At 42.8% G+C, this 20,196-nt stretch overlaps 1 long non-coding RNA gene across 2 annotated transcripts in view; it reads right to left on the bottom strand.

The window, feature by feature from the left end:
- Nucleotides 1-16,084: 16,084 nt before the first annotated feature.
- The window catches only part of LOC142072549 (uncharacterized), a 46,885-nt gene continuing 42,773 nt past the window's right edge, over nt 16,085-20,196 (bottom strand). For both annotated transcript variants that reach the window (XR_012668981.1, XR_012668980.1), the window contains exon 5: nt 16,085-16,769. This is a non-coding gene — a long non-coding RNA (uncharacterized LOC142072549). The remainder of the gene's footprint in view (nt 16,770-20,196) is intronic.

The raw sequence follows: 20,196 nt of genomic DNA, 5'->3' as shown, positions 1-20,196 counted from the left end.
GAGTTTGCAATCTCCTACAGAGGCTCTTTATTGTTGGGGGGTATGCTGGGGAGGGGAAGGACAGGTCCATGGCCCAGCCTCCTTCCCACCATTTTTTCATCAGCTTGCTCATCACTCTCTCTATGTGTGCTCACACAAGGACCTCTCAGTTTGAACCTTAAACAAGAACATATGAATATGTTCCAAAGCAAAATGATTTTAATCTTGAAGCTCACATTGAGTAGGTACAATATGCTTTTCCAGGATGAGCAGTTTTCAGTTGAGGTCTACGATTATTTCATTTTCTTTGTAAGATGTGTCCACAATTAACAGTATCAAAGCCACTTTCTGCCACTGATTTGTAGGCAGAGTTCCTAATAATACTCCCAGAGAAGTGTAAGACTTCCATATATAGACTGATGGCACACAATGGCCTTTATGATTTGGAAGCGCAGTCTGATTATAAAATAAGGTGAAACAATTGCCAAATTCCCAGTTGACTATTATTGACAGGCTTACAGGCTGCTAGCTCATGTAAACCTCTAGCACTTGCGCTTCTTCCTATCTTGATGGTTGTATATTCAGTGCTCTTCAAAAACTGAATGAAAAGCTTCCTTTGCATTTCTCCAATTAAAACAACAAAACACCACTGATGTTTGTCCTTTAACACAACTCTGAGAATTTATCTTTTGCTCCTCTATTCTTTTTTCTAAAGTTTGACTTTAAAATTACTTATCTAAAGTTGAATTAACTCTCCCAACTGACTGGCAAGCTGACACTGTTTTACCCTCTGACACTTACTGTCAATTTTTCGTTACCTTCAAGCTTTTTACTTTATTTCTTAACTTTTGTTTCTTTTTTGTGTTTTACAAATTCTCTGCTTGCAAGATTCAGCTGCTTTTACTGGGGAGGGAACAAATTATGTACACTCAGTAGAAGAGGCACAGGCCTTATTCCCTGGATCAACAGAAAATGAGCAAAAAGCGTTCTAACCTCACTTTCCTATTCTAATCCCACACTCCAGGTAGTTGGCTGAAGTACTTTAAATTCTACTATAGGAAACAAAAATTGTGGGTGGGAGTGACTGAGTTTTCACCAATGTTCAGTAACTGTCTTTTTGCTTTAGTAATTTGTAGAAGGCTCAAGGAACTATGCTATATCCCTGCTCAAGGAACTATGAAGGGAATGATTTTTTCCTCATCTTTATCCCTTCTCCACCTGCATTTCACAGTCAGGGTACATATCAAAAGTTATCACTTTTCTAATCTAGTTAGGGCAATTTCTCAAACCTTATTTATTTCATACTAGAGGCAATTTTTTAAGTCTCAATGAGATCTAGAAAACAAACCACATCTGAATTTTCTAGGATGGCACTTTTTAAGCTTGCTTTGTTAAGGTTTTAGTTAAGACCACCTCTCTCTTTTTAAGGATAATTGAGTTAAGAAGCCCCATTGAGGACAAGATCTTGGACCAGCTGTATGACCATGCAGGGATGTAAAAGGAAATAAGAACACCTCTGTGACCCATGTGGCCGCCCTGGACTTTAGGTCTTAGTGCATAGGCATAAGCAGGCACTATGTTACCTGTTATTCCACCCAATGAGAAGAGGTGAAGTAAAAGAAGTAGCAAAATTGACAAAGAGGAAGCGCACAAACCTCACACTTTTCCTTTCTAAGCAGACAGGCAGCCGTGAGTGCCAGCATCCAAAACATCAGTATCAGCAATGATAATAAAGTAGTTTTCATGGTGAAAAGGAGTAAGCAGCAGAACTCTGATCAAGAAAGGAATGAGTCCCATGGAGAGAAAAGGGAGATAATCTTGTTAGTGGGAAAGGGACTAAATGGCATCTCACACAGGTGATTCTTGCACTTCCTAGGAAAACTTATAAGACTTGCACGGCCTGCTTAATCATTGCCCTCTCTGCTGAAACTGCCAGCTAACCTGCCAATCGTTTTGCTTATCTGTCCACTAGGAAATCAGATGAGACTACTAAATCATTTTACTTGAGTTACCAAACAAATGTCAGATAGTAACTATTTTCAGTCACTCTGACTAGGGTGCAAGTCAAATTGGTGACCTAGAGATGAAAGACACTATATCCCACTATCAATTCCCTGAGCCATCCAAACCCATACAAATTTTTTTCCCCTGTGAATTTTAGAGATGCTAATGCCTTCACCAAACTTCCCCTTCTAGCTCTGAGAGTGTCTCTCATTCCAATTTATCTCATTATTTCTTCCTTGCTACTTGGCCCTTCTTTAGTACAGGGTCTTTCATATTCAATTCATTGCTAGTTTTATGATGTGGACAAATCTTCACTGTGACTTAGAATGAGACTGTGAAATTCATTTTACATATCACCTAAATCATATTCTAAATCAAGTCTCCAGAGGTGAGCAACTGGTGAATTAAACCACTACGCCACCTAAGCCCTTAGCACATCATTAATTTTTAAAAAGTGTTGCATTCACTCTTTTTTTCTCTCCAGTATTAAACTTCCAGTATCAAAAGTGTGAATAACTTTAAAATTAGACCCTGCTCTATTTGTGGACTCTAGAGTTAAATGAGTCATAAAAGTGAATATTATTTAATATTACTGTTAGGGCAGCACATATATGTGCTCTATTTGGGTGTTTAAATACTATATATGGAATAGTAATGCTCTGTTTTATTACACAGTTGACTGGTGAGGTAATTCATTAAACTAGTTTAAAATCCTTTTTATCATGTTAAGGTTTCTTGAACTAGTGTTGGTTGGACAAAAGCGCTTTACTATAAGTAAGTTAATTAAATCTCTTTAATACTTCAGGCGCAAGCACAGTAAATCAGTATGATATGGTATAAAGAGCTTTAAATCATGCTTTACCTCTTAAACTGATTTAAAATGTGCTTATGTACAATAACTGAACTGGCAATGTACAATATTCGCATGGAAATAAGTGATTTGAAAAATTCTAGTAGAAATCACTTTCATTTTCCCTGAGTCAAATAGACATCATTTTGGGGTGAGAGAGGAATTTACAGGCAGAATCTCACATAGTTGATTATCTCATTGAGCCTGAAGGTCCAAAATGGACTTGGGGTTTAGAAAATACCTCGAGTAAAAACCTCCTCCTTGAAACTGCAGGGGTACTTCTATGCCCTCTAAGGATAGCAGAGTTCAAAACTTTTGATTAAGCAGTGACTCGTGAGATGGGTCCATTGAAAAGGACAGGGGAATAGAGTGGGAAGGAGGGAATGAAGAAGAATCGGACTAAATATCCCAGTCTCTTGATACTTATGGCAAACATGTCTGTTGTTAGGGACTCCCAAGCATCAAAAAAGTGGGATTGTCTGTTTCAAAATTAGGAGAAGATAGCAGGTGGATTGCAAATAACGGAGGTGCTGTGCTCGTGGGAAAGACAAAAGGGAGGTTTCCCCCATAGGTGGCTTCATACATGCCTACTGATTGAAGCCAGAGCTAGAGGACCTCCTTCTCTGAGGTCTATACTTCCTTTTTGGAAAATCAAAATTGTCTGGATAGGTAGAGTGACTGCTTATAGTATTGTTGGGAGTGTTGGGTGTGTGGAGGTCTATGCTGTCTTCTTTTGGATGCAAGGGTATAGAATCCTAAAGAATGGAGAGTTGCCCAGGAGTCTTTGAATGAATGTAATGTCTCACAGGAGTTGTCTTAGAATAGAAAATGACCATAAAAGGGGAGGTCCTCTATAGTCTGTTGTATAGCAGGCGCAACACCAGTATTATATAGCCATTAGACTCTTCTCATTATTATTGCAGAGGCCATAATTCTAGAGGAACCATCCACAACATCCAAGGCAGATTGAAGCAGGTGGTGGAGGAAGGAAGGTTAAACTAACAGCAAAAGAGGATGGTAAAAAAATGGAAGATATGAGCAGTCATCACAAAATGGAGATGTTGAGAACAAAATTAATCAAGGAACCATAGGATATGAAGAGAAGAAATTACTGAATTGCCTACTGACCAGTGCTGGGAGGCTGGGTAACAGGAAGTGGAATTGCTCATTTATGAGCATAAATTTGATCTATTTCATATTATTGAAACCTGGAGGGATGATTCATACAATTGGATTGTTAAAACCAATGGTTATAACCTATTTAGGAAGCAATTAGGGAGAGTGGCACTCCAGATCAGGGGTGGCCAACCTGAGCTGGAAAAGGAGCCAGAATTTACCAATGTACATTGCCAAAGAGCCACTGTAATACATGTCAGCAGCCCCTCATCAGCTCCCCTCTGCTCCCAGCGCCTCCAACCCACTGGCAGCCCTGCTGATGAGCTGCTCCCTCCACCTCCTGATCAGCTGTTTTGTGGCATGCAGGAGGCTCGGGGAGGAGGGGAGCAAGGGCATGTCAGGCTCAGGGGAAGGGGTGGGAAAGAGTGGAGTGGAGTGGGGGCAGGGCCTGTGGCAGAGCCAGTGGTTGAGCAGTGAGCGTCCCGCCCCAGCACATTGGAAAGTTGGCGCCTGTAGCTCCAGCCCCAGAGTCGGTGCCTATACAAGAAGCTGCATATTAACTTATGAAGAGCCGCACGTGGCTCCGGAGCCACTGGTTGACCACTCCTACTCTAGATGAAAAAGGGCATTGCCTGTTTCCAAGTCAATGATAACCCAGCAGAAAATGATCTTAGAATCACAGAATATCAGGGTTGGAAGGGACCTCAGGAGGTCATCTAGTCCAACACCCTGCTCAAAGCAGGACCAATCTCCAACTAAATCATCCCAGCCAGGGCTTTGTCAAGCCTGACCTAAAAAACCTCAAAGGAAGGAGACTCCACCACCTCCCTAGGTAACACGTTCCAATGCTTCACCACCCTCCTAGTGAAAAAGTTTTTCCTAATATCCAGCCTAAATCTCCCCCACTGCAACTTGAGACAATTACTCAGTGTTCTGTCATCTGCTACCACTGAGAACAGTCTAGATCCATCCTCTTCGGAACCCCCTTTCAGGTAGTTGAATGCTTATGGGCCACTAGCCTAACAGATAAAGCACAAGATGGGGTATTATTTGGTGTCTGCTATAGGATGACTACTTCCTTAAATACCAGGCCAATTGACTACAGGAGAGTGCTGGAAGGCAGATATATTGGCCCCAGGATAAGCAGGTTCTTTTCCCCTTGGTTGCTGAACAGGGGTTACTCTAGGCTAATTAGGACATATGGCACCTGCCAGAACCGGTTAAAAGCCTCCCCTCCAACCAGATAGGCGTGCGCGATAGGAGCTGAGGGAGGAAGGCAAGCTACAATGTGAAGCAGAATAGAGACCACACCAAAATATATATATACTTGCACTTTTTCACAAAGCTGAAAACCATTTTGAGCCAAATCACCTGGGAGGAAGAATTTAATCAGAAAAATGTGAATGATAATTGGAAATAATTTCAGAGCACCTTATTGGATGACCAAAAAGCTTCCATACTGGTTAAAAAGCAACTTGGTTTAGGGAGGAATTGAAGGCAGCTGTAAAAAAATACAAAAATAATATGTAACAAATGAAAGAAAGAGGAAATTAATATTAATGAATAAATATCAGATTTAGGGAATTGTAGAAAATCTATAAGGAAAGTGAAGGGCCACAAGGAGAAATCTATGGCCAACACAAACAAACAATATGCATTTTAATATGGCTAAATATAAATGTATACATTTAGAAATAAAAAATGTAGCTTACAGGATGTGGAACTCTATCCTAAGACTGAGTGACTCTGAAAACAATGTGGGTGTTGTGGTGGATATTAGCTGATCATGAGCTCCCAATGTAATGCTGTGGCCAAAAGAGTTAATGCAATCCTGGGATGCATAAACAGGGGAATCTCGAGTAGGAGCTGATTATCTCGGTTATTTTACCGCTTTATTTGGCACTGGTGTGACTGCTGCTGGAATACTGTGTCTGGTGCTGACAATTCAAGAAGGATGTTGATAAATTGGAGAGGGCTCAGAGAAGAGCAATAAGAATGATTAAGGGGTTAGAAAACATGCATTATAGTAATAGACTCAAGGAGCTCAATATATTTATCTTAACAAAGAGAAGGTTAAGGGGTGATTTCATTCAGTAAGTGCCTATATGGGGAAAAATATTTAACAGTGGGCTCTTCGATCTATCAGAGAAAAGTATATTGTGATCCAATGGCCAGAATGAAGTATAATGTGATCCAATGAAACTAGACAATTTCAGACGGGAAATAAGGTGCAAATTTTTAACAGCGAGAGTAATTAATTATTGGAACAATTTACTAAGAGTCGTGGTGCATTCTCCAACACTGACAATTTTTAAATCACAATTGGATATTTTTAAAAGATATTCTCTGGAAATTATTTTGGGGAGGTTCTATTGCTTGTATTCCACAGCGGATCAGCCTAGCCTGGCCTTGGAATCTGAGTCTATAAAGAGACATTTTTGCGACAACATGGCCTTCCACCAAAAAAAAAAAAAAAAGCATTGACATCTTCCCTTGCTTTTTCAGGAAATTAATCTGTGAATTTTGACAAAGCCTCTCAGTTAAGTAAGGAGGGAAGTCACTCTGCATTAATTTGGGGAAATGCCCGCAGCAGGATTCATAAACATAAAACCCTGAGCAGAACACCCTAAGTCTCCCTCAGGTGTGGCCTATCATGTTACTTAGCCCTTTCTGAGCCCTTTCTGGGCTCCTGTAGGGAGAATACCCTATCACACATGGTCAAAACTGTGTATTTTTGCTAGCCTTGTTCTCTAAGGCTGAAACATTTTGGCTGACATTTTCTAAAAACATTAAGCCTGAGGCGGAAAACCAGCATGTAAAATTTCACACCCAAAAAGTTTGGAAAATGTATAAGTAACTGAAAATGGGATTATTATGGGATGTGTTGGGCAACTTTAACAATGGATGGTGCTACTAACCTTCGTTATAATTAGTGGTAGCCATCGTTCTGGGTGCTGTACAAACACAAAGTAAGAAAGAATAGGGAGAGTGCACAAAGTTGGTAAGTTCTTGTCTGCCTGGCTAATTCTTGGAACAGCATTCACAGTTGTACAGGAAACTAATGTGTATCCCAATCTGCAGCATTTTTATGAAACGATAGCGCATAAATTCATGGAGATTGCAGGTCAAACAGGTAAATAGTGGATGAAATTGAGCATACTTGGGGAAAGTCCAGGCCTAATGGTCTGAAAATGCTCGACTGCACCTACATCCATATGTAGATAGAGCAGCTTCAAAATACTGGTATCTTGATCCTGCTGTGTACAACAGGAAAATGTTTGGAATTTCAAATGACAGCAAAAACATCCAGTCTTGAATGAAAAAAACTATCAAAAGCCTCCAACACAGGGAGTCTCTAAAATATTTAGTATCTCAAAGAAATGTTTTCCATACTATGAAATATCACATGCTAAAAATGTCTTCCTGCCAAAGTACTGTTCTCAATTATTAGATTTTACTTCCAATGTGTAGTCCCTGGACAACACTTCCTAAGAACAAAGCTTCTTTGCTTTTTCTTTTGTTCATTGTTCTGAAGTAGCAAATCCTGAACATATAAACAAACTCTTCTTTTTGACTAGCCGAGTTATAGCTTATAAGAAACTTCCAGCTTTCTATACCTTCATTCAGCAATAAACATTAATAATATCTAAGTCAATCTGTCCAAAGACCTGTAGACAGTTATATAGTAACTAAGTAAGAACTAGAAACAAAACAAAAAATATTTGATGTCATTAGTATTAAATATGTTGAGCGGTATAAAAGGGGAATATGTACTTAAGCAAAAGGATAACTAACCTATATAATGAGGAATTACTTGGCAGTGATATGTAAATATGTAGCAGTTTCAATGAGGAAGTAAGCAGAAGTATTGCTAAGGCATTATATTATACAAAATATTCTGCACTGTTTCTTGGTGATAAGGTTTTAAGTAACTTTATAAGCTCTTCCTCTGTGTTGTGACAGGAGGATTATTTGTGCACCTCTAGAACTAAACTTGAAAAAAAGGGCTTTCTGTTTTTTTAAATCCGCCTAGCAACTCAGTGGCTCAAATAGCCAAGAGAGAAGTTTGTATATGTGACATTCTGGTGATATTTACAATGTAGAGGCAGCAGCTTCCTTTGTGACTGCCTGGTCTCTACTTATTCTTTCCACAGTACACCGGAATTACAATACCAGATTTGACCAATGATCCATCTAAACAAGTATCCTGTCTCTGACAGTTGTCAGAACTAGAGGCTTCAGAGGAAGTTATATTAGAAAAGAAATGGTCCATAGGGGAAGTTATTTCCTAACCTCAGACAGTTAGTGGCTGCTTCATGCCCTGAAGCATGAGGACTTATAACCCTCTATATGTTTTTCTATTTGATCTTCTATAACGAGATTTTCGTATTTATATAAATGTCCGTTGTTTTTTTTTTTCTGCTAAGGTCTTGGCCTCATAATTCCTTGTGGGCAGTGAATTCCACTGGTTAAGTATGTGTTGTATAACAAGTATTTCTTTTTATCTTTTAAAAGAATTGCCTTCTAACTTAATTGGGTGTCCCATTGTTGTTGTGGTCTTATGACTCAGGATTTTAGGATCCCAAATGACCTAATTTATTATATTACATATGTTCATGTGACTCTTATATCTTCTCTCTGAAATATATAGTCCTGAAATGTTTTCACCTCTTCTAATATGAAAATCTTTCCATGCCCCTATTCATGTACTATATCTCTCTCTATTTTGTATTTATTTCTATGTTTTATGGTCTATTTCAATTTTCTATATTTCTTTAACTTTCTAAGGCCCCCATTTTCTATATCTTTTTAGTGAGGAGGTGTCATAAATATAAAGGGAAGGGTAAACCCCTTTGAAATCCCTCCTGGCCAGGGGAAAGCTCCTCTCACCTGTAAAGGGTTAAGAAGCTAAAGGTAACCTCGCTGGCACCTGACCAAAATGACCAATGAGGAGACAAGATACTTTCAAAAGCTGGGAGGAGGGAGACAAACAAAGGGTTTGTGTCTGTCTGTGTGCTGCTCTTGCCAGAGACAGAACAGGAATGGAGTCTTAGAACTTTTAGTAAGTAATCTAGCTAGGTATGTGTTAGATTATGATTTCTTTAAATGGCTGAGAAAAGAATTGTGCTGAATAGAATAACTATTTCTGTCTGTGTATCTTTTTTGTAACTTAAGGTTTTGCCTAGAGGGGTTCTCTATGTTTTTGAATCTAATTACCCTGTAAGATATCTACCATCCTGATTTTACAGGGGGGATTTCTTTATTTCTATTTACTGCTATTTTTATTAAAAGTCTTCTTGTAAAACACTGAATGCTTTTTCATTGTTCTCAGATCCAAGGGTTTGGGTCTGTGGTCACCTATGCAAATTGGTGAGGCTTTTTAGCCAACATTTCCCAGGAAAGGGGGGGTGCAAGTGTTGGGAGGATTGTTCATTGTTCTTAAGATCCAAGGGTCTGGGTCTGTAGTCACCTAGGCAAATTGGTGAGGCTTTTTACCAAACCTTGTCCAGGAAGTGGGGTGCAAGGTTTTGGGGAAGTATTTTGGGGGGAAAGACGCGTCCAAACAGCTCTTCCCCAGTAACCAGTATTAGTTTGGTGGTGGTAGCGGCCATTCCAAGGATAACGGGTGTAATATTTTGTACCTTGGGGAAGTTTTGACCTAAGCTGGTAAAGATAAGCTTAGGGGGTTTTTTCATGCAGGTCCCCACATCTGTACCCTAGAGTTCAGAGTGGGGGAGGAACCTTGACATGGTGGCAGAGGTGGGATTAACCTGAAATCATTTGAGATCCAGTTGAGATTTTTTGAACTAGAAATACAGATTTTAAAAAGGAAATTTTTTTTTCTTTGGAAAGAAAGTCCAGAAAGCAGCTTTGAAACTGAAAGCAGCTTGGTTTCTCTCTGCTTTGTGGCCAAGCAGAGACAAAAGGGGATTATCTTGTGAATTGCAGGTTTTCTTTGCCTGGAGGCAGGGTACTTAACTCCAGCAGGGAAATTCACAGTCTTCCAACCCAGGGTTTTTTTTTTTTCTTTTCTTCCTAAAAGTAAATAGGGGGTGTGTGTTCTATCCATTTGCTTTTTCTTTGGGCTGGGTAAGCAGGTTTCCAAGCAGTTGGAGGTTTTTTGCTTTAATTTGGGCCCAGAGCAGAGACAAGGGAATTGTCTTTTTCTGTAGGCTGACAATCACTATCAGAGAATAGGTATTCTATTCCAGCACAGCAAAATTTTACAGCCAAGTTTTGTTTGTTTATTTCTAAACCTCCGGTGTAAAGTTAGTAAAAACAGAGAGGTTAGAATGGCAAAATCCGCGGCTCGACTACAGCTCGAATTAGCCAAATTTCAGGCTGAGGAAAGACAAAGGGAACATGAAAGACAGATAGAACTCATGCAGCTGAAGAAGGAACAAGAAATGGAGGCAAGGAAGCATGTGGAGGAGGAGAGGGAAAAAGAGAGGAAGCATGTGGAGGAGATGGAGAGGATAAAGGCCCAGCAGAATATACCAACAAACCCTAGCAATCCTTCTCCAGGTACCACTTCCCATCCCAGAAAGTTCCCCACCTACAAGGCAGGTACCTGGAGAAGGAAAAAAAAAAAAAAAAAAAAAAAAAAAAAACCCTGGGTTGGAAGACTGTGAATTTCCCTGCTGCTGAGGCCTTCTTAGAAAACTTCGAAAGGGCCTGCCTTGGGTACAACATCTCTGCTGACCAATACATGGTAGAGCTGAGGCCGCAGCTCAGTGGACCCTTAGCTGAGGTGGCAGCTGAAATGCCTAAAGAACACATGAACAAGTATGAACTGTTTAAATCCAAGGCGAGAGTCAGAATGGGGATAACACCCGAGCAGTCTCGTCGGAGGTTCAGAGCCCTAAGGTGGAAACCAGACATGTCATTTACCCGACATGCCTACCACATTGTGAAACATTGGGATGCCTGGATATCAGGAGCAAGTGTTGAATCTCCAGTAAATTTGCCCTTCCTAATGCAAATGGAACAATTCTTAGAGGGTGTTCCTGAGGAAATAGAAAGATACATCCTAGATGGGAAACCCAAAACTGTAATTGAGGCAGGAGAGATTGGAGCCAGATGGGTGGAGGTGGCAGAGAAGAAGAAAACTGGTCGCAGTTGGAGCGGAGACCAGAAGGGACCACCCCAGACCACACCCTATTACCGGGGGCCGCCCAAAGCCCCACCTACCTCCCAAAGAGCCCTCCAGACCCCTTATCGTCCCACCACCCCGTTCTCCAGCAGCCCTCCTCGCCCCAGTGACCCGTCAGCTGGACGATGTTTTAAATGTAACGAGCTGGGGCATGTAAAGGCCAACTGCCCCAAGAACCCCAACAGATTACAGTTCATTGCACCGGAATCACACCAGAGGTCCACAGGCCCAGATACCTCCCAGATACCCTTGGAGCGGAGGGAAACTGTGAGTGTGGGCGGGAAGAAGGTCACCGCGTGGAGGGACACCGGAGCACAAGTGTCAGCTATCCATGCTTCCTTAGTGGACCCCAATTTAATCAACCCAGAGATCCAAGTGACGATTCAACCCTTCAAGTCCAACTCTTTCAATTTGCCTACAGCCAAGTTACCTGTCCAGTACAAGGGCTGGTCAGGAATGTGGACTTTTGCAGTCTATGATGATTATCCCATCCCCATGCTGTTGGGGGAGGACTTGGCCAATCATGTGAAGCAGGCCAAGAGGGTGGGAATGGTCACCCGCAGCCAGGCTAAACAAGCCGTGAGGCCTAGCTCTGTTCCGGAAACTTCTATCAGGACCCGGTCAGAGGTGATGGACCCGGACCCCAGGCCAATGTCTGCAACAGCAGTAGTGGATCCAGTCCCAGAGACCCAGACGGAACCAGTCCTAGAACCGGAACCAGCCGAACAACCAACACCAGACCCCGTGTCAGCACTGAATCCAGTACTTGCAACCTCAACACCAGAAGGCCCCACCGAACCTGAACTGGCAGCAGCCGATAACCCTACACAAGAGGCTCAGCCGGAGCCTGAATTCCAACATAGTGCACCAGCGGAGAGCGGTTCACAGTCAACAGAAACAGCTCCATCCCCTATATCGCTTCCAGAGGGACCAAGCCTAGGTCCACAATCCCATGAGGAACTGATGTCCCCAGCATCAAGGGAACAGTTCCAGACCGAACAGGAAGCAGATGAAAGCCTCCAGAGAGCTTGGACGGCGGCACGGAGCAACCCACCACCTCTCAGCTCTTCTAATCGATCCAGGTTTGTTATAGAAAGAGGACTTTTATACAAGGAAACTCTTTCTGGTGGACACCAGGAAGACTGGCATCCTCAGAGACAGTTGGTAGTTCCAACTAAATACCGGGCCAAGCTCTTGAGCTTAGCCCACGATCACCCTAGTGGCCATGCTGGGGTGAACAGGACCAAAGACCGTTTGGGGGGGTCATTCCACTGGGAGGGAATGGGCAAGGATGTTTCTACCTATGTCCAGTCTTGTGAGGTGTGCCAAAGAGTGGGAAAACCCCAAGACCAGGTCAAAGCCCCTCTCCAGCCACTCCCCATCATTGAAGTTCCATTTCAGCGAGTAGCTGTGGATATTCTGGGTCCTTTTCCGAAAAAGACACCCAGAGGAAAGCAGTACATACTGACTTTCATGGATTTTGCCACCCGATGGCCGGAAGCAGTAGCTCTAAGCGACACCAGGGCTAAAAGTGTGTGCCAGGCACTAGCAGACATTTTTGCCAGGATAGGTTGGCCCTCCGACATCCTCACCGATGCAGGGACTAATTTCCTGGCAGGAACTATGAAAAACCTTTGGGAAGCTCATGGGGTAAATCACTTGGTTGCCACTCCTTACCATCATCAAACAAATGGCATGGTGGAGAAGTTTAATGGAACTTTGGGGGCCATGATACGTAAATTCGTAAATGAGCACTCCAATGATTGGGACCTAGTGTTGCAGCAGTTGCTCTTTGCCTACAGAGCTGTACCACATCCCAGTTTAGGGTTTTCCCCATTTGAACTTGTATATGGCCGTGAGGTTAAGGGGCCATTGCAGTTGGTGAAGCAGCAATGGGAGGGATTTACACCTTCTCCAGGAACTAACATTCTGGACTTTGTAACCAACCTACAAAACACCCTCCGAACCTCTTTAGCCCTTGCTAGAGAAAACTTACAGGATGCTCAAAAAGAACAAAAAGCCTGGTATGATAAACATGCCAGAGAGCGTTCCTTCAAAGTAGGAGACCAGGTCATGGTCTTAAGGGCGCTCCAGGCCCATAAAATGGAAGCATCGTGGGAAGGGCCATTCACGGTCCAGGAGCGCCTGGGAGCTGTTAATTATCTCATAGCATTCCCCACCTCCAACCGGAAGCCTAAGGTGTACCATATTAATTCTCTAAAGCCCTTTTATTCCAGAGAATTAAAGGTTTGTCAGTTTACAGCCCAGGGAGGAGACGACGCTGAGTGGCCTGAAGGTGTTTACTACGAAGGGAAATGTGCTGGTGGTGTGGAAGAGGTGAACCTCTCCATGACCCTTGGGCGTATGCAGCGACAGCAGATCCAGGAGCTGTGCACTAGCTACGCGCCAACGTTCTCAGCCACCCCAGGACTGACTGAACGGGCATACCACTCCATTGACACAGGTAATGCTCACCCAATTAGGGTCCAACCTTACCGGGTGTCTCCTCAAGCTAAAACTGCTATAGAACGGGAGATCCAGGATATGCTACAGATGGGTGTAATCTGCCCCCCCCCCCGACAGTGCATGGGCATCTCAAGTGGTTCTAGTTCCCAAACCAGATGGGGAAATACGTTTTTGCGTGGACTACCGTAAGCTAAATGCTGTAACTCGCCCAGACAACTATCCAATGCCACGCACAGATGAACTATTAGAGAAACTGGGACGGGCCCAGTTCATCTCTACCTTGGACTTAACCAAGGGGTACTGGCAGGTACCGCTAGATGAATCTGCCAAGGAAAGGTCAGCCTTCATCACACATCTCGGGCTGTATGAATTTAATGTACTCCCTTTCGGGCTGCGAAATGCACCCGCCACTTTCCAAAGACTTGTAGATGGTCTCCTAGCGGGATTAGGAGAATATGCAGTCGCCTACCTTGACGATGTGGCCATATTTTCGGATTCCTGGGCAGACCACCTGGAACATCTACAAAAAGTCCTTGAGCGCATAAGGGAGGCAGGACTAACTGTTAAGGCTAAGAAGTGTCAAATAAGCCTAAACAGAGTGACTTACCTTGGACACCAGGTGGGTCAAGGAACTATCAGCCCCCTACAGGCCAAAGTGGATGCTATCCAAAAGTGGCCTGTCCCAAAGTCAAAGAAACAGGTTCAATCCTTCTTAGGCTTGGCCGGTTATTACAGACGCTTTGTACCGCACTACAGCCAAATCGCTGCCCCACTGACAGACCTAACCAAAAAGAAACAGCCAAATGCTGTTCAGTGGACCGGAAAGTGTCAGAAGGCCTTTAACAAGCTTAAAGCGACACTCATGTCTGACCCTGTACTAAGGGCCCCAGACTTTGACAAACCGTTCCTAGTAACCACAGATGCGTCCGAGCATGGTGTGGGAGCAGTTTTAATGCAGAAAGGACCTGATCAAGAATTCCACCCTGTAGTGTTTCTCAGCAAAAAACTGTCTGAGAGGGAAAGCAACTGGTCAGTCACTGAAAAAGAATGTTACGCCATTGTCTACGCTCTGGAAAAGCTACGCCCATATGTTTGGGGACGGCGTTTCCACCTGCAAACCGACCATGCTGCACTGAAGTGGCTTCACACCGTCAAAGAAACTAACAAAAAACTTCTTCGGTGGAGTTTAGCTCTCCAAGATTTTGATTTCGACGTCCAACACATCTCAGGAGCTTCTAACAAAGTGGCTGATGCACTCTCCCGTGAAAGTTTCCCAGAATCAACTGGTTAAAATCGTCCTTGAGATGTGGAAAATATTGTTAGTCTTTATGTACTTGGTAGTATATTTAGAGATGCATGTGTCTTATTAACTCTGTTTTCCTAGAGCTCCAGGAAGAAATCCCAGCCAGTGTTTCACCCTAGCTGAGATTTGGGGGGCGTGTCATAAATATAAAGGGAAGGGTAAACCCCTTTGAAATCCCTCCTGGCCAGGGGAAAGCTCCTCTCACCTGTAAAGGGTTAAGAAGCTAAAGGTAACCTCGCTGGCACCTGACCAAAATGACCAATGAGGAGACAAGATACTTTCAAAAGCTGGGAGGAGGGAGACAAACAAAGGGTTTGTGTCTGTCTGTGTGCTGCTCTTGCCAGAGACAGAACAGGAATGGAGTCTTAGAACTTTTAGTAAGTAATCTAGCTAGGTATGTGTTAGATTATGATTTCTTTAAATGGCTGAGAAAAGAATTGTGCTGAATAGAATAACTATTTCTGTCTGTGTATCTTTTTTGTAACTTAAGGTTTTGCCTAGAGGGGTTCTCTATGTTTTTGAATCTAATTACCCTGTAAGATATCTACCATCCTGATTTTACAGGGGGGATTTCTTTATTTCTATTTACTGCTATTTTTATTAAAAGTCTTCTTGTAAAACACTGAATGCTTTTTCATTGTTCTCAGATCCAAGGGTTTGGGTCTGTGGTCACCTATGCAAATTGGTGAGGCTTTTTATCCAACATTTCCCAGGAAAGGGGGGGTGCAAGTGTTGGGAGGATTGTTCATTGTTCTTAAGATCCAAGGGTCTGGGTCTGTAGTCACCTAGGCAAATTGGTGAGGCTTTTTACCAAACCTTGTCCAGGAAGTGGGGTGCAAGGTTTTGGGGAAGTATTTTGGGGGGAAAGACGCGTCCAAACAGCTCTTCCCCAGTAACCAGTATTAGTTTGGTGGTGGTAGCGGCCATTCCAAGGATAACGGGTGTAATATTTTGTACCTTGGGGAAGTTTTGACCTAAGCTGGTAAAGATAAGCTTAGGGGGTTTTTTCATGCAGGTCCCCACATCTGTACCCTAGAGTTCAGAGTGGGGGAGGAACCTTGACAGGAGGTGACCAGAACTGAACACATTATTGAAGTAAAAATGCACCATCAAAGTACAGAAAGGAATTATAATATACTAATTATATAATTAGTAGTTTTCACGATTCCTTTATTAGTATTTTTGGCCTACACTTTAACAATCAGTGGTTAGTTTTACTCTGAAACATTTAAAATATATATATATAAACATTTGTTACTGAAATCCTACTTCATACAGAACACCTTTCATTTCTGTGGAAATGGTGTGGGGTAAGGGCCACAGGACCAGCCCTTAAACCATCACTGCAAGCAGCCACTGTACAATACTTTTAAGTTAGAGAAAACTGAACTGATCTTGTCTGAAGACACTTTCATCCATACGTCTTGTATTCCTCTTCTATTCCCAACACTTCACAGCTAAACAATAACATCTGACTTTGTGAGGCATGAATTTAAGATTAAGTGATTATATAATCCTAAATGTGGTGCTGCTAGACAGTACTAGCATCATGAAATATTTATTTTTAGTATAATATGGCTTTTTTAAAAACAAAAGCACAGCACTTGAATGGAAAAAAATTCTTTTGGGTTTTAAGATTCCAAGCCACAACATACAGTCTAGTGTCAGTATAATCTGGAATTTTGATTGACTTAGGCTATGTCTACACTACGAAATTAGGTCGAATTTATAGAAGTCGATTTTTTAGAAAATTGTGTGTGTCTCCACTTAAGACCATTAAGTTGGTGGAGTGCGTCCAGAGTTCCGAGGCTAGCGTCGACTTCCAGAGCGTTGCACTGTGGGTAGCTATCCTACAGTTCCTGCAGTCTCCGCCGCCCATTGGAATTCTGGGTTGAGATCTGATGGGGCAAAAAACATTGTCACGGGTGGTTCTGGGTACATGTCATCAGCCCGCCCCCCCCCCCATGAAAGCAACAGCAGACAATTGTTTTGCGCCTTTTTTCCTGGGTTACTCGTGCAGATGCCATACCACAGCAAGCATGGAGCCTGCTCAGCTCACTGTCATCGTACGTACGTCTCCTGAGTGCTGGCAGATGCGGGATTGCATTGCTACACAGCAGCAGCTCATTGCCTTGTGGCAGCAGATGGTGCATTACAACTGGCAGCCGTCCTCATCATCTCCTGGGTGCTCTTGGCCGGCCTCGGTGAGGTCAGTCGGGGCGCTTGGGCAGACATGGGTGCTCCTGGCAGATCTCGGTGACGTCTGCCAGGGGCGCCTGGGCAGACATGGGTGCTCCTGGAAGACCTCGGTCAAATGGAGATTCAGTCCTGCCTGGAATATTGGCAAAGGGATAGCTCAGTGGTTTGAGCATTGGCCTGCTAAACCCAGGGTTGTGAGTTCAATAAGTTCAATCCTTGAGGGGGCCATTCTGCCTCAGGCTGCTCTCCCAGCCAGCAGCACCGCGACCACCCAGGAGATGATGACAACTAGCAGTTGTACTGCACAGTCTGCTCTCAGCCTACCTCTTGCTCCTCCCTCCGTGAAAGCAATCGCTGATAATCGTTTCATGCCTTTTTCCATGCGGGTGCCATATTGCGGTCAGCATCGTCATCCACCCGCCGCTTCCGCTGTCACTCTGCTCTCCTGTAGACGCCATACCACAGCAAGCATGGAGCCCGCTCGGATCACCACAGCAGTTATGACCGTTCTAAACACCACGTGCATTATCCAGCAGGTTTTGCAGAACCAGAACCTGCAAAAGCAGGTGAGGAGGCGACAGCAGCGCGGTGAGGAGAGTGATGAGGACATGGACACAGACTTCTCTCAAAGTACGGGCACAGGCAATGTGGACATCATGGTGGTAATGGGGCATGTTCATGCAGTGGAACGCCGATTCTGGGCCCAGGAAACAAGCACAGACTGGTGGGACCACAAAGTGTTGCAGGTCTGGGACAATTCCCAATGGCTGTGAAACTTTTGCATGCATCAGGGCACTTCCATGGAACTCTGTGACTTGCTTTCCCCTGCTCTGAAGCACCAGAATAATAAGATGAGAGCAGCCCTCACAGTTCACAAGAGAGTGGTGATAGCCCTGTGGAAGCTTGCAATGCCAGACAGCTACCGGCCAGTCAGGAATCAATTTGGCGTAGGCAAATCTACTGTACTCTTTTCTGAAAGACATAACAAACTCCCAGGCATGTGATAACCATACTCCTTGCATGCTGGAGGCATTTGGTCTAGGCTTCTACCTGGTGTTTCATTACATGCCTGAAGTGTGCAGTTATCTCACAGAAACCTCATGTTTCATCATGTATGTCTTAATCTGAATAATATTCTCAAAAAATTCTTCCTAGCTAAGAAGATAGTGAACATTTTTAATAGAAATTATTCATTTTGAGAAGGTAATTTTTGTAGCATGTGAGGCGTTGTGATAGGGATTAAAATAAACAAAGTTAATTTAGTAATAACAAATATTAAACAGTTCTAATATCCTCCAAGCAAAAAAATGTTTGTTACTGTACAGTTAAGAATAAGAATTAATTACATTTCATTTACACAATGTGCCTATCCTAAGCTCTTGACAATTACAACTTTAAAAACATATATTAGAATAATAATTCAGAATATGACAATGTCCATTCTAGATCACTACAGAAAACACTGATAGCCTCCCCATTCAACATATCCCCTCAGAAAAAGTCCTGGACAACTAAGATATGCACCATTTCCGAAAGTCCAGCAAATTCCACCTCTATTGGACTGAGGTGAGCAGAATGCCAGAGTTCAAGATCCTCTACTGAGAATGCCCTGTAACTGGAGCCCAGAAAAACAAATCCAGAGACAGTTAAACTCCACCATCCCTGAAGATCTAGATTTATTAATACAAAGGCCAGAAGCAATCATTTTGCTCATCTAATCTGACCTCCTGTAAAACACAGGCCAGAGAACTAATTGAGATATTAATATTTGAAGAGAGTTGTAGCCTCTACGATACACAGTTTCCAAACCATGTAGGGCTTTATAGATCAAAACCAACACCTTACATTGTGGCCTGAAGTAAAAAGGAAGCCAGTGATGTCTCTGGAGACCAGATAAATTGTCCTCTGCAGTAAGTACTACATCTTGCACCAGCTGAAGTCTGTGAACGGTGTTCAGGAGTGTCCTCAAGTAAAGCACATTACAGTAATTCAGTCTGGAGGCATAACTAAGGCAGTGATAACTGTGGTGAGGTATACATATGAAATAAAAGGATATATCAATCTTTCCAAGGATAGGTGGAAAAAGCTCTTTTGGCCACTGCTATGATCTGAATATCAGAATGCACCCAAGGTTTCAATAACACTGCCCCACCCCCAGCAAATTTGAGTAATGAAAATCCTCAATTGTAGGAGAAAATCTCACCTTTTCCTCTGGTTATTTTCCCCAGCCTGCCAATGTCACCTGTGGCTTATCTGGATTGTATTTCAGCCAGCTAGCTTTCCTCCAAACACCAATCTTAGCCATACATTGGGAAAGCTGGTTGCATTGGATCCAGACACAGACACCAAGATGATTGTCATAAGCAACCATAGATGCTTTGGTGTCAAAACACAGCCTCCCTATCCTGCACCTACAAGTCACCATGGTTAACTAACAGAACGGTAGAGAAGCACACAGGCACAATTCTAGAACATTGTAGCTATAAAACACATGCTGGATCCCTTAGAGAATTGCATCAATGATGGTTCCAGGACGTGGCAAAAGGAAGAGTGATTGTCCTAAAAATCAGGTTTTTCAGCAAGCGAAGAACCTAAACCTTAAGATCAGATAGAATGAGAAAGAATAGTCCGGTGGTTAAGGCACTAGCTTGTAACTCCACAAAGGAGACTTAGAAAATCTGTAGCAGAGTAGGGAATTGAATCTATATGATTTTGGGTAAGTCACTGTTGTAGTAATTTAGATGGAATATATGGGACCCAAGAGTCAAAGGTGTTAATATGACCCTGACGCTGCCAGTTTTAAACAAGGATCAAGGTTTGGTATACAGAGACCTCAGCCTGCTTGATACCATGGCAAGCATGTAATTAAACATCCTTTTAACCTTTTATAGAAGATACAGAAAAGAAATTAGAAGAACAGTTAACATTTGAAATGTAAAGTTTTAAATAAGACTTTCATTTTAACAAAATCCCGTGTTACCTTTCTCTTTAGTTGTAAAGAGTTCTTAGAAAGAAAACCTCTTTTCTGACAGTCCATTAGATGGTATCAAAGATGGTAATAACTATCCTTTTTGGGAAAAAGAGACAAAGTTAGTTGAAACTGGCTGGAGCTGCTGTTGTTGCTGT

The sequence above is a fragment of the Caretta caretta genome, chromosome 6 (genome assembly GCF_965140235.1).
Source record: "Caretta caretta isolate rCarCar2 chromosome 6, rCarCar1.hap1, whole genome shotgun sequence".
In the NCBI taxonomy this organism is placed as follows: Eukaryota; Metazoa; Chordata; order Testudines; family Cheloniidae; genus Caretta; species Caretta caretta.
This window is presented reverse-complemented; position numbering and strand designations above follow the sequence as displayed.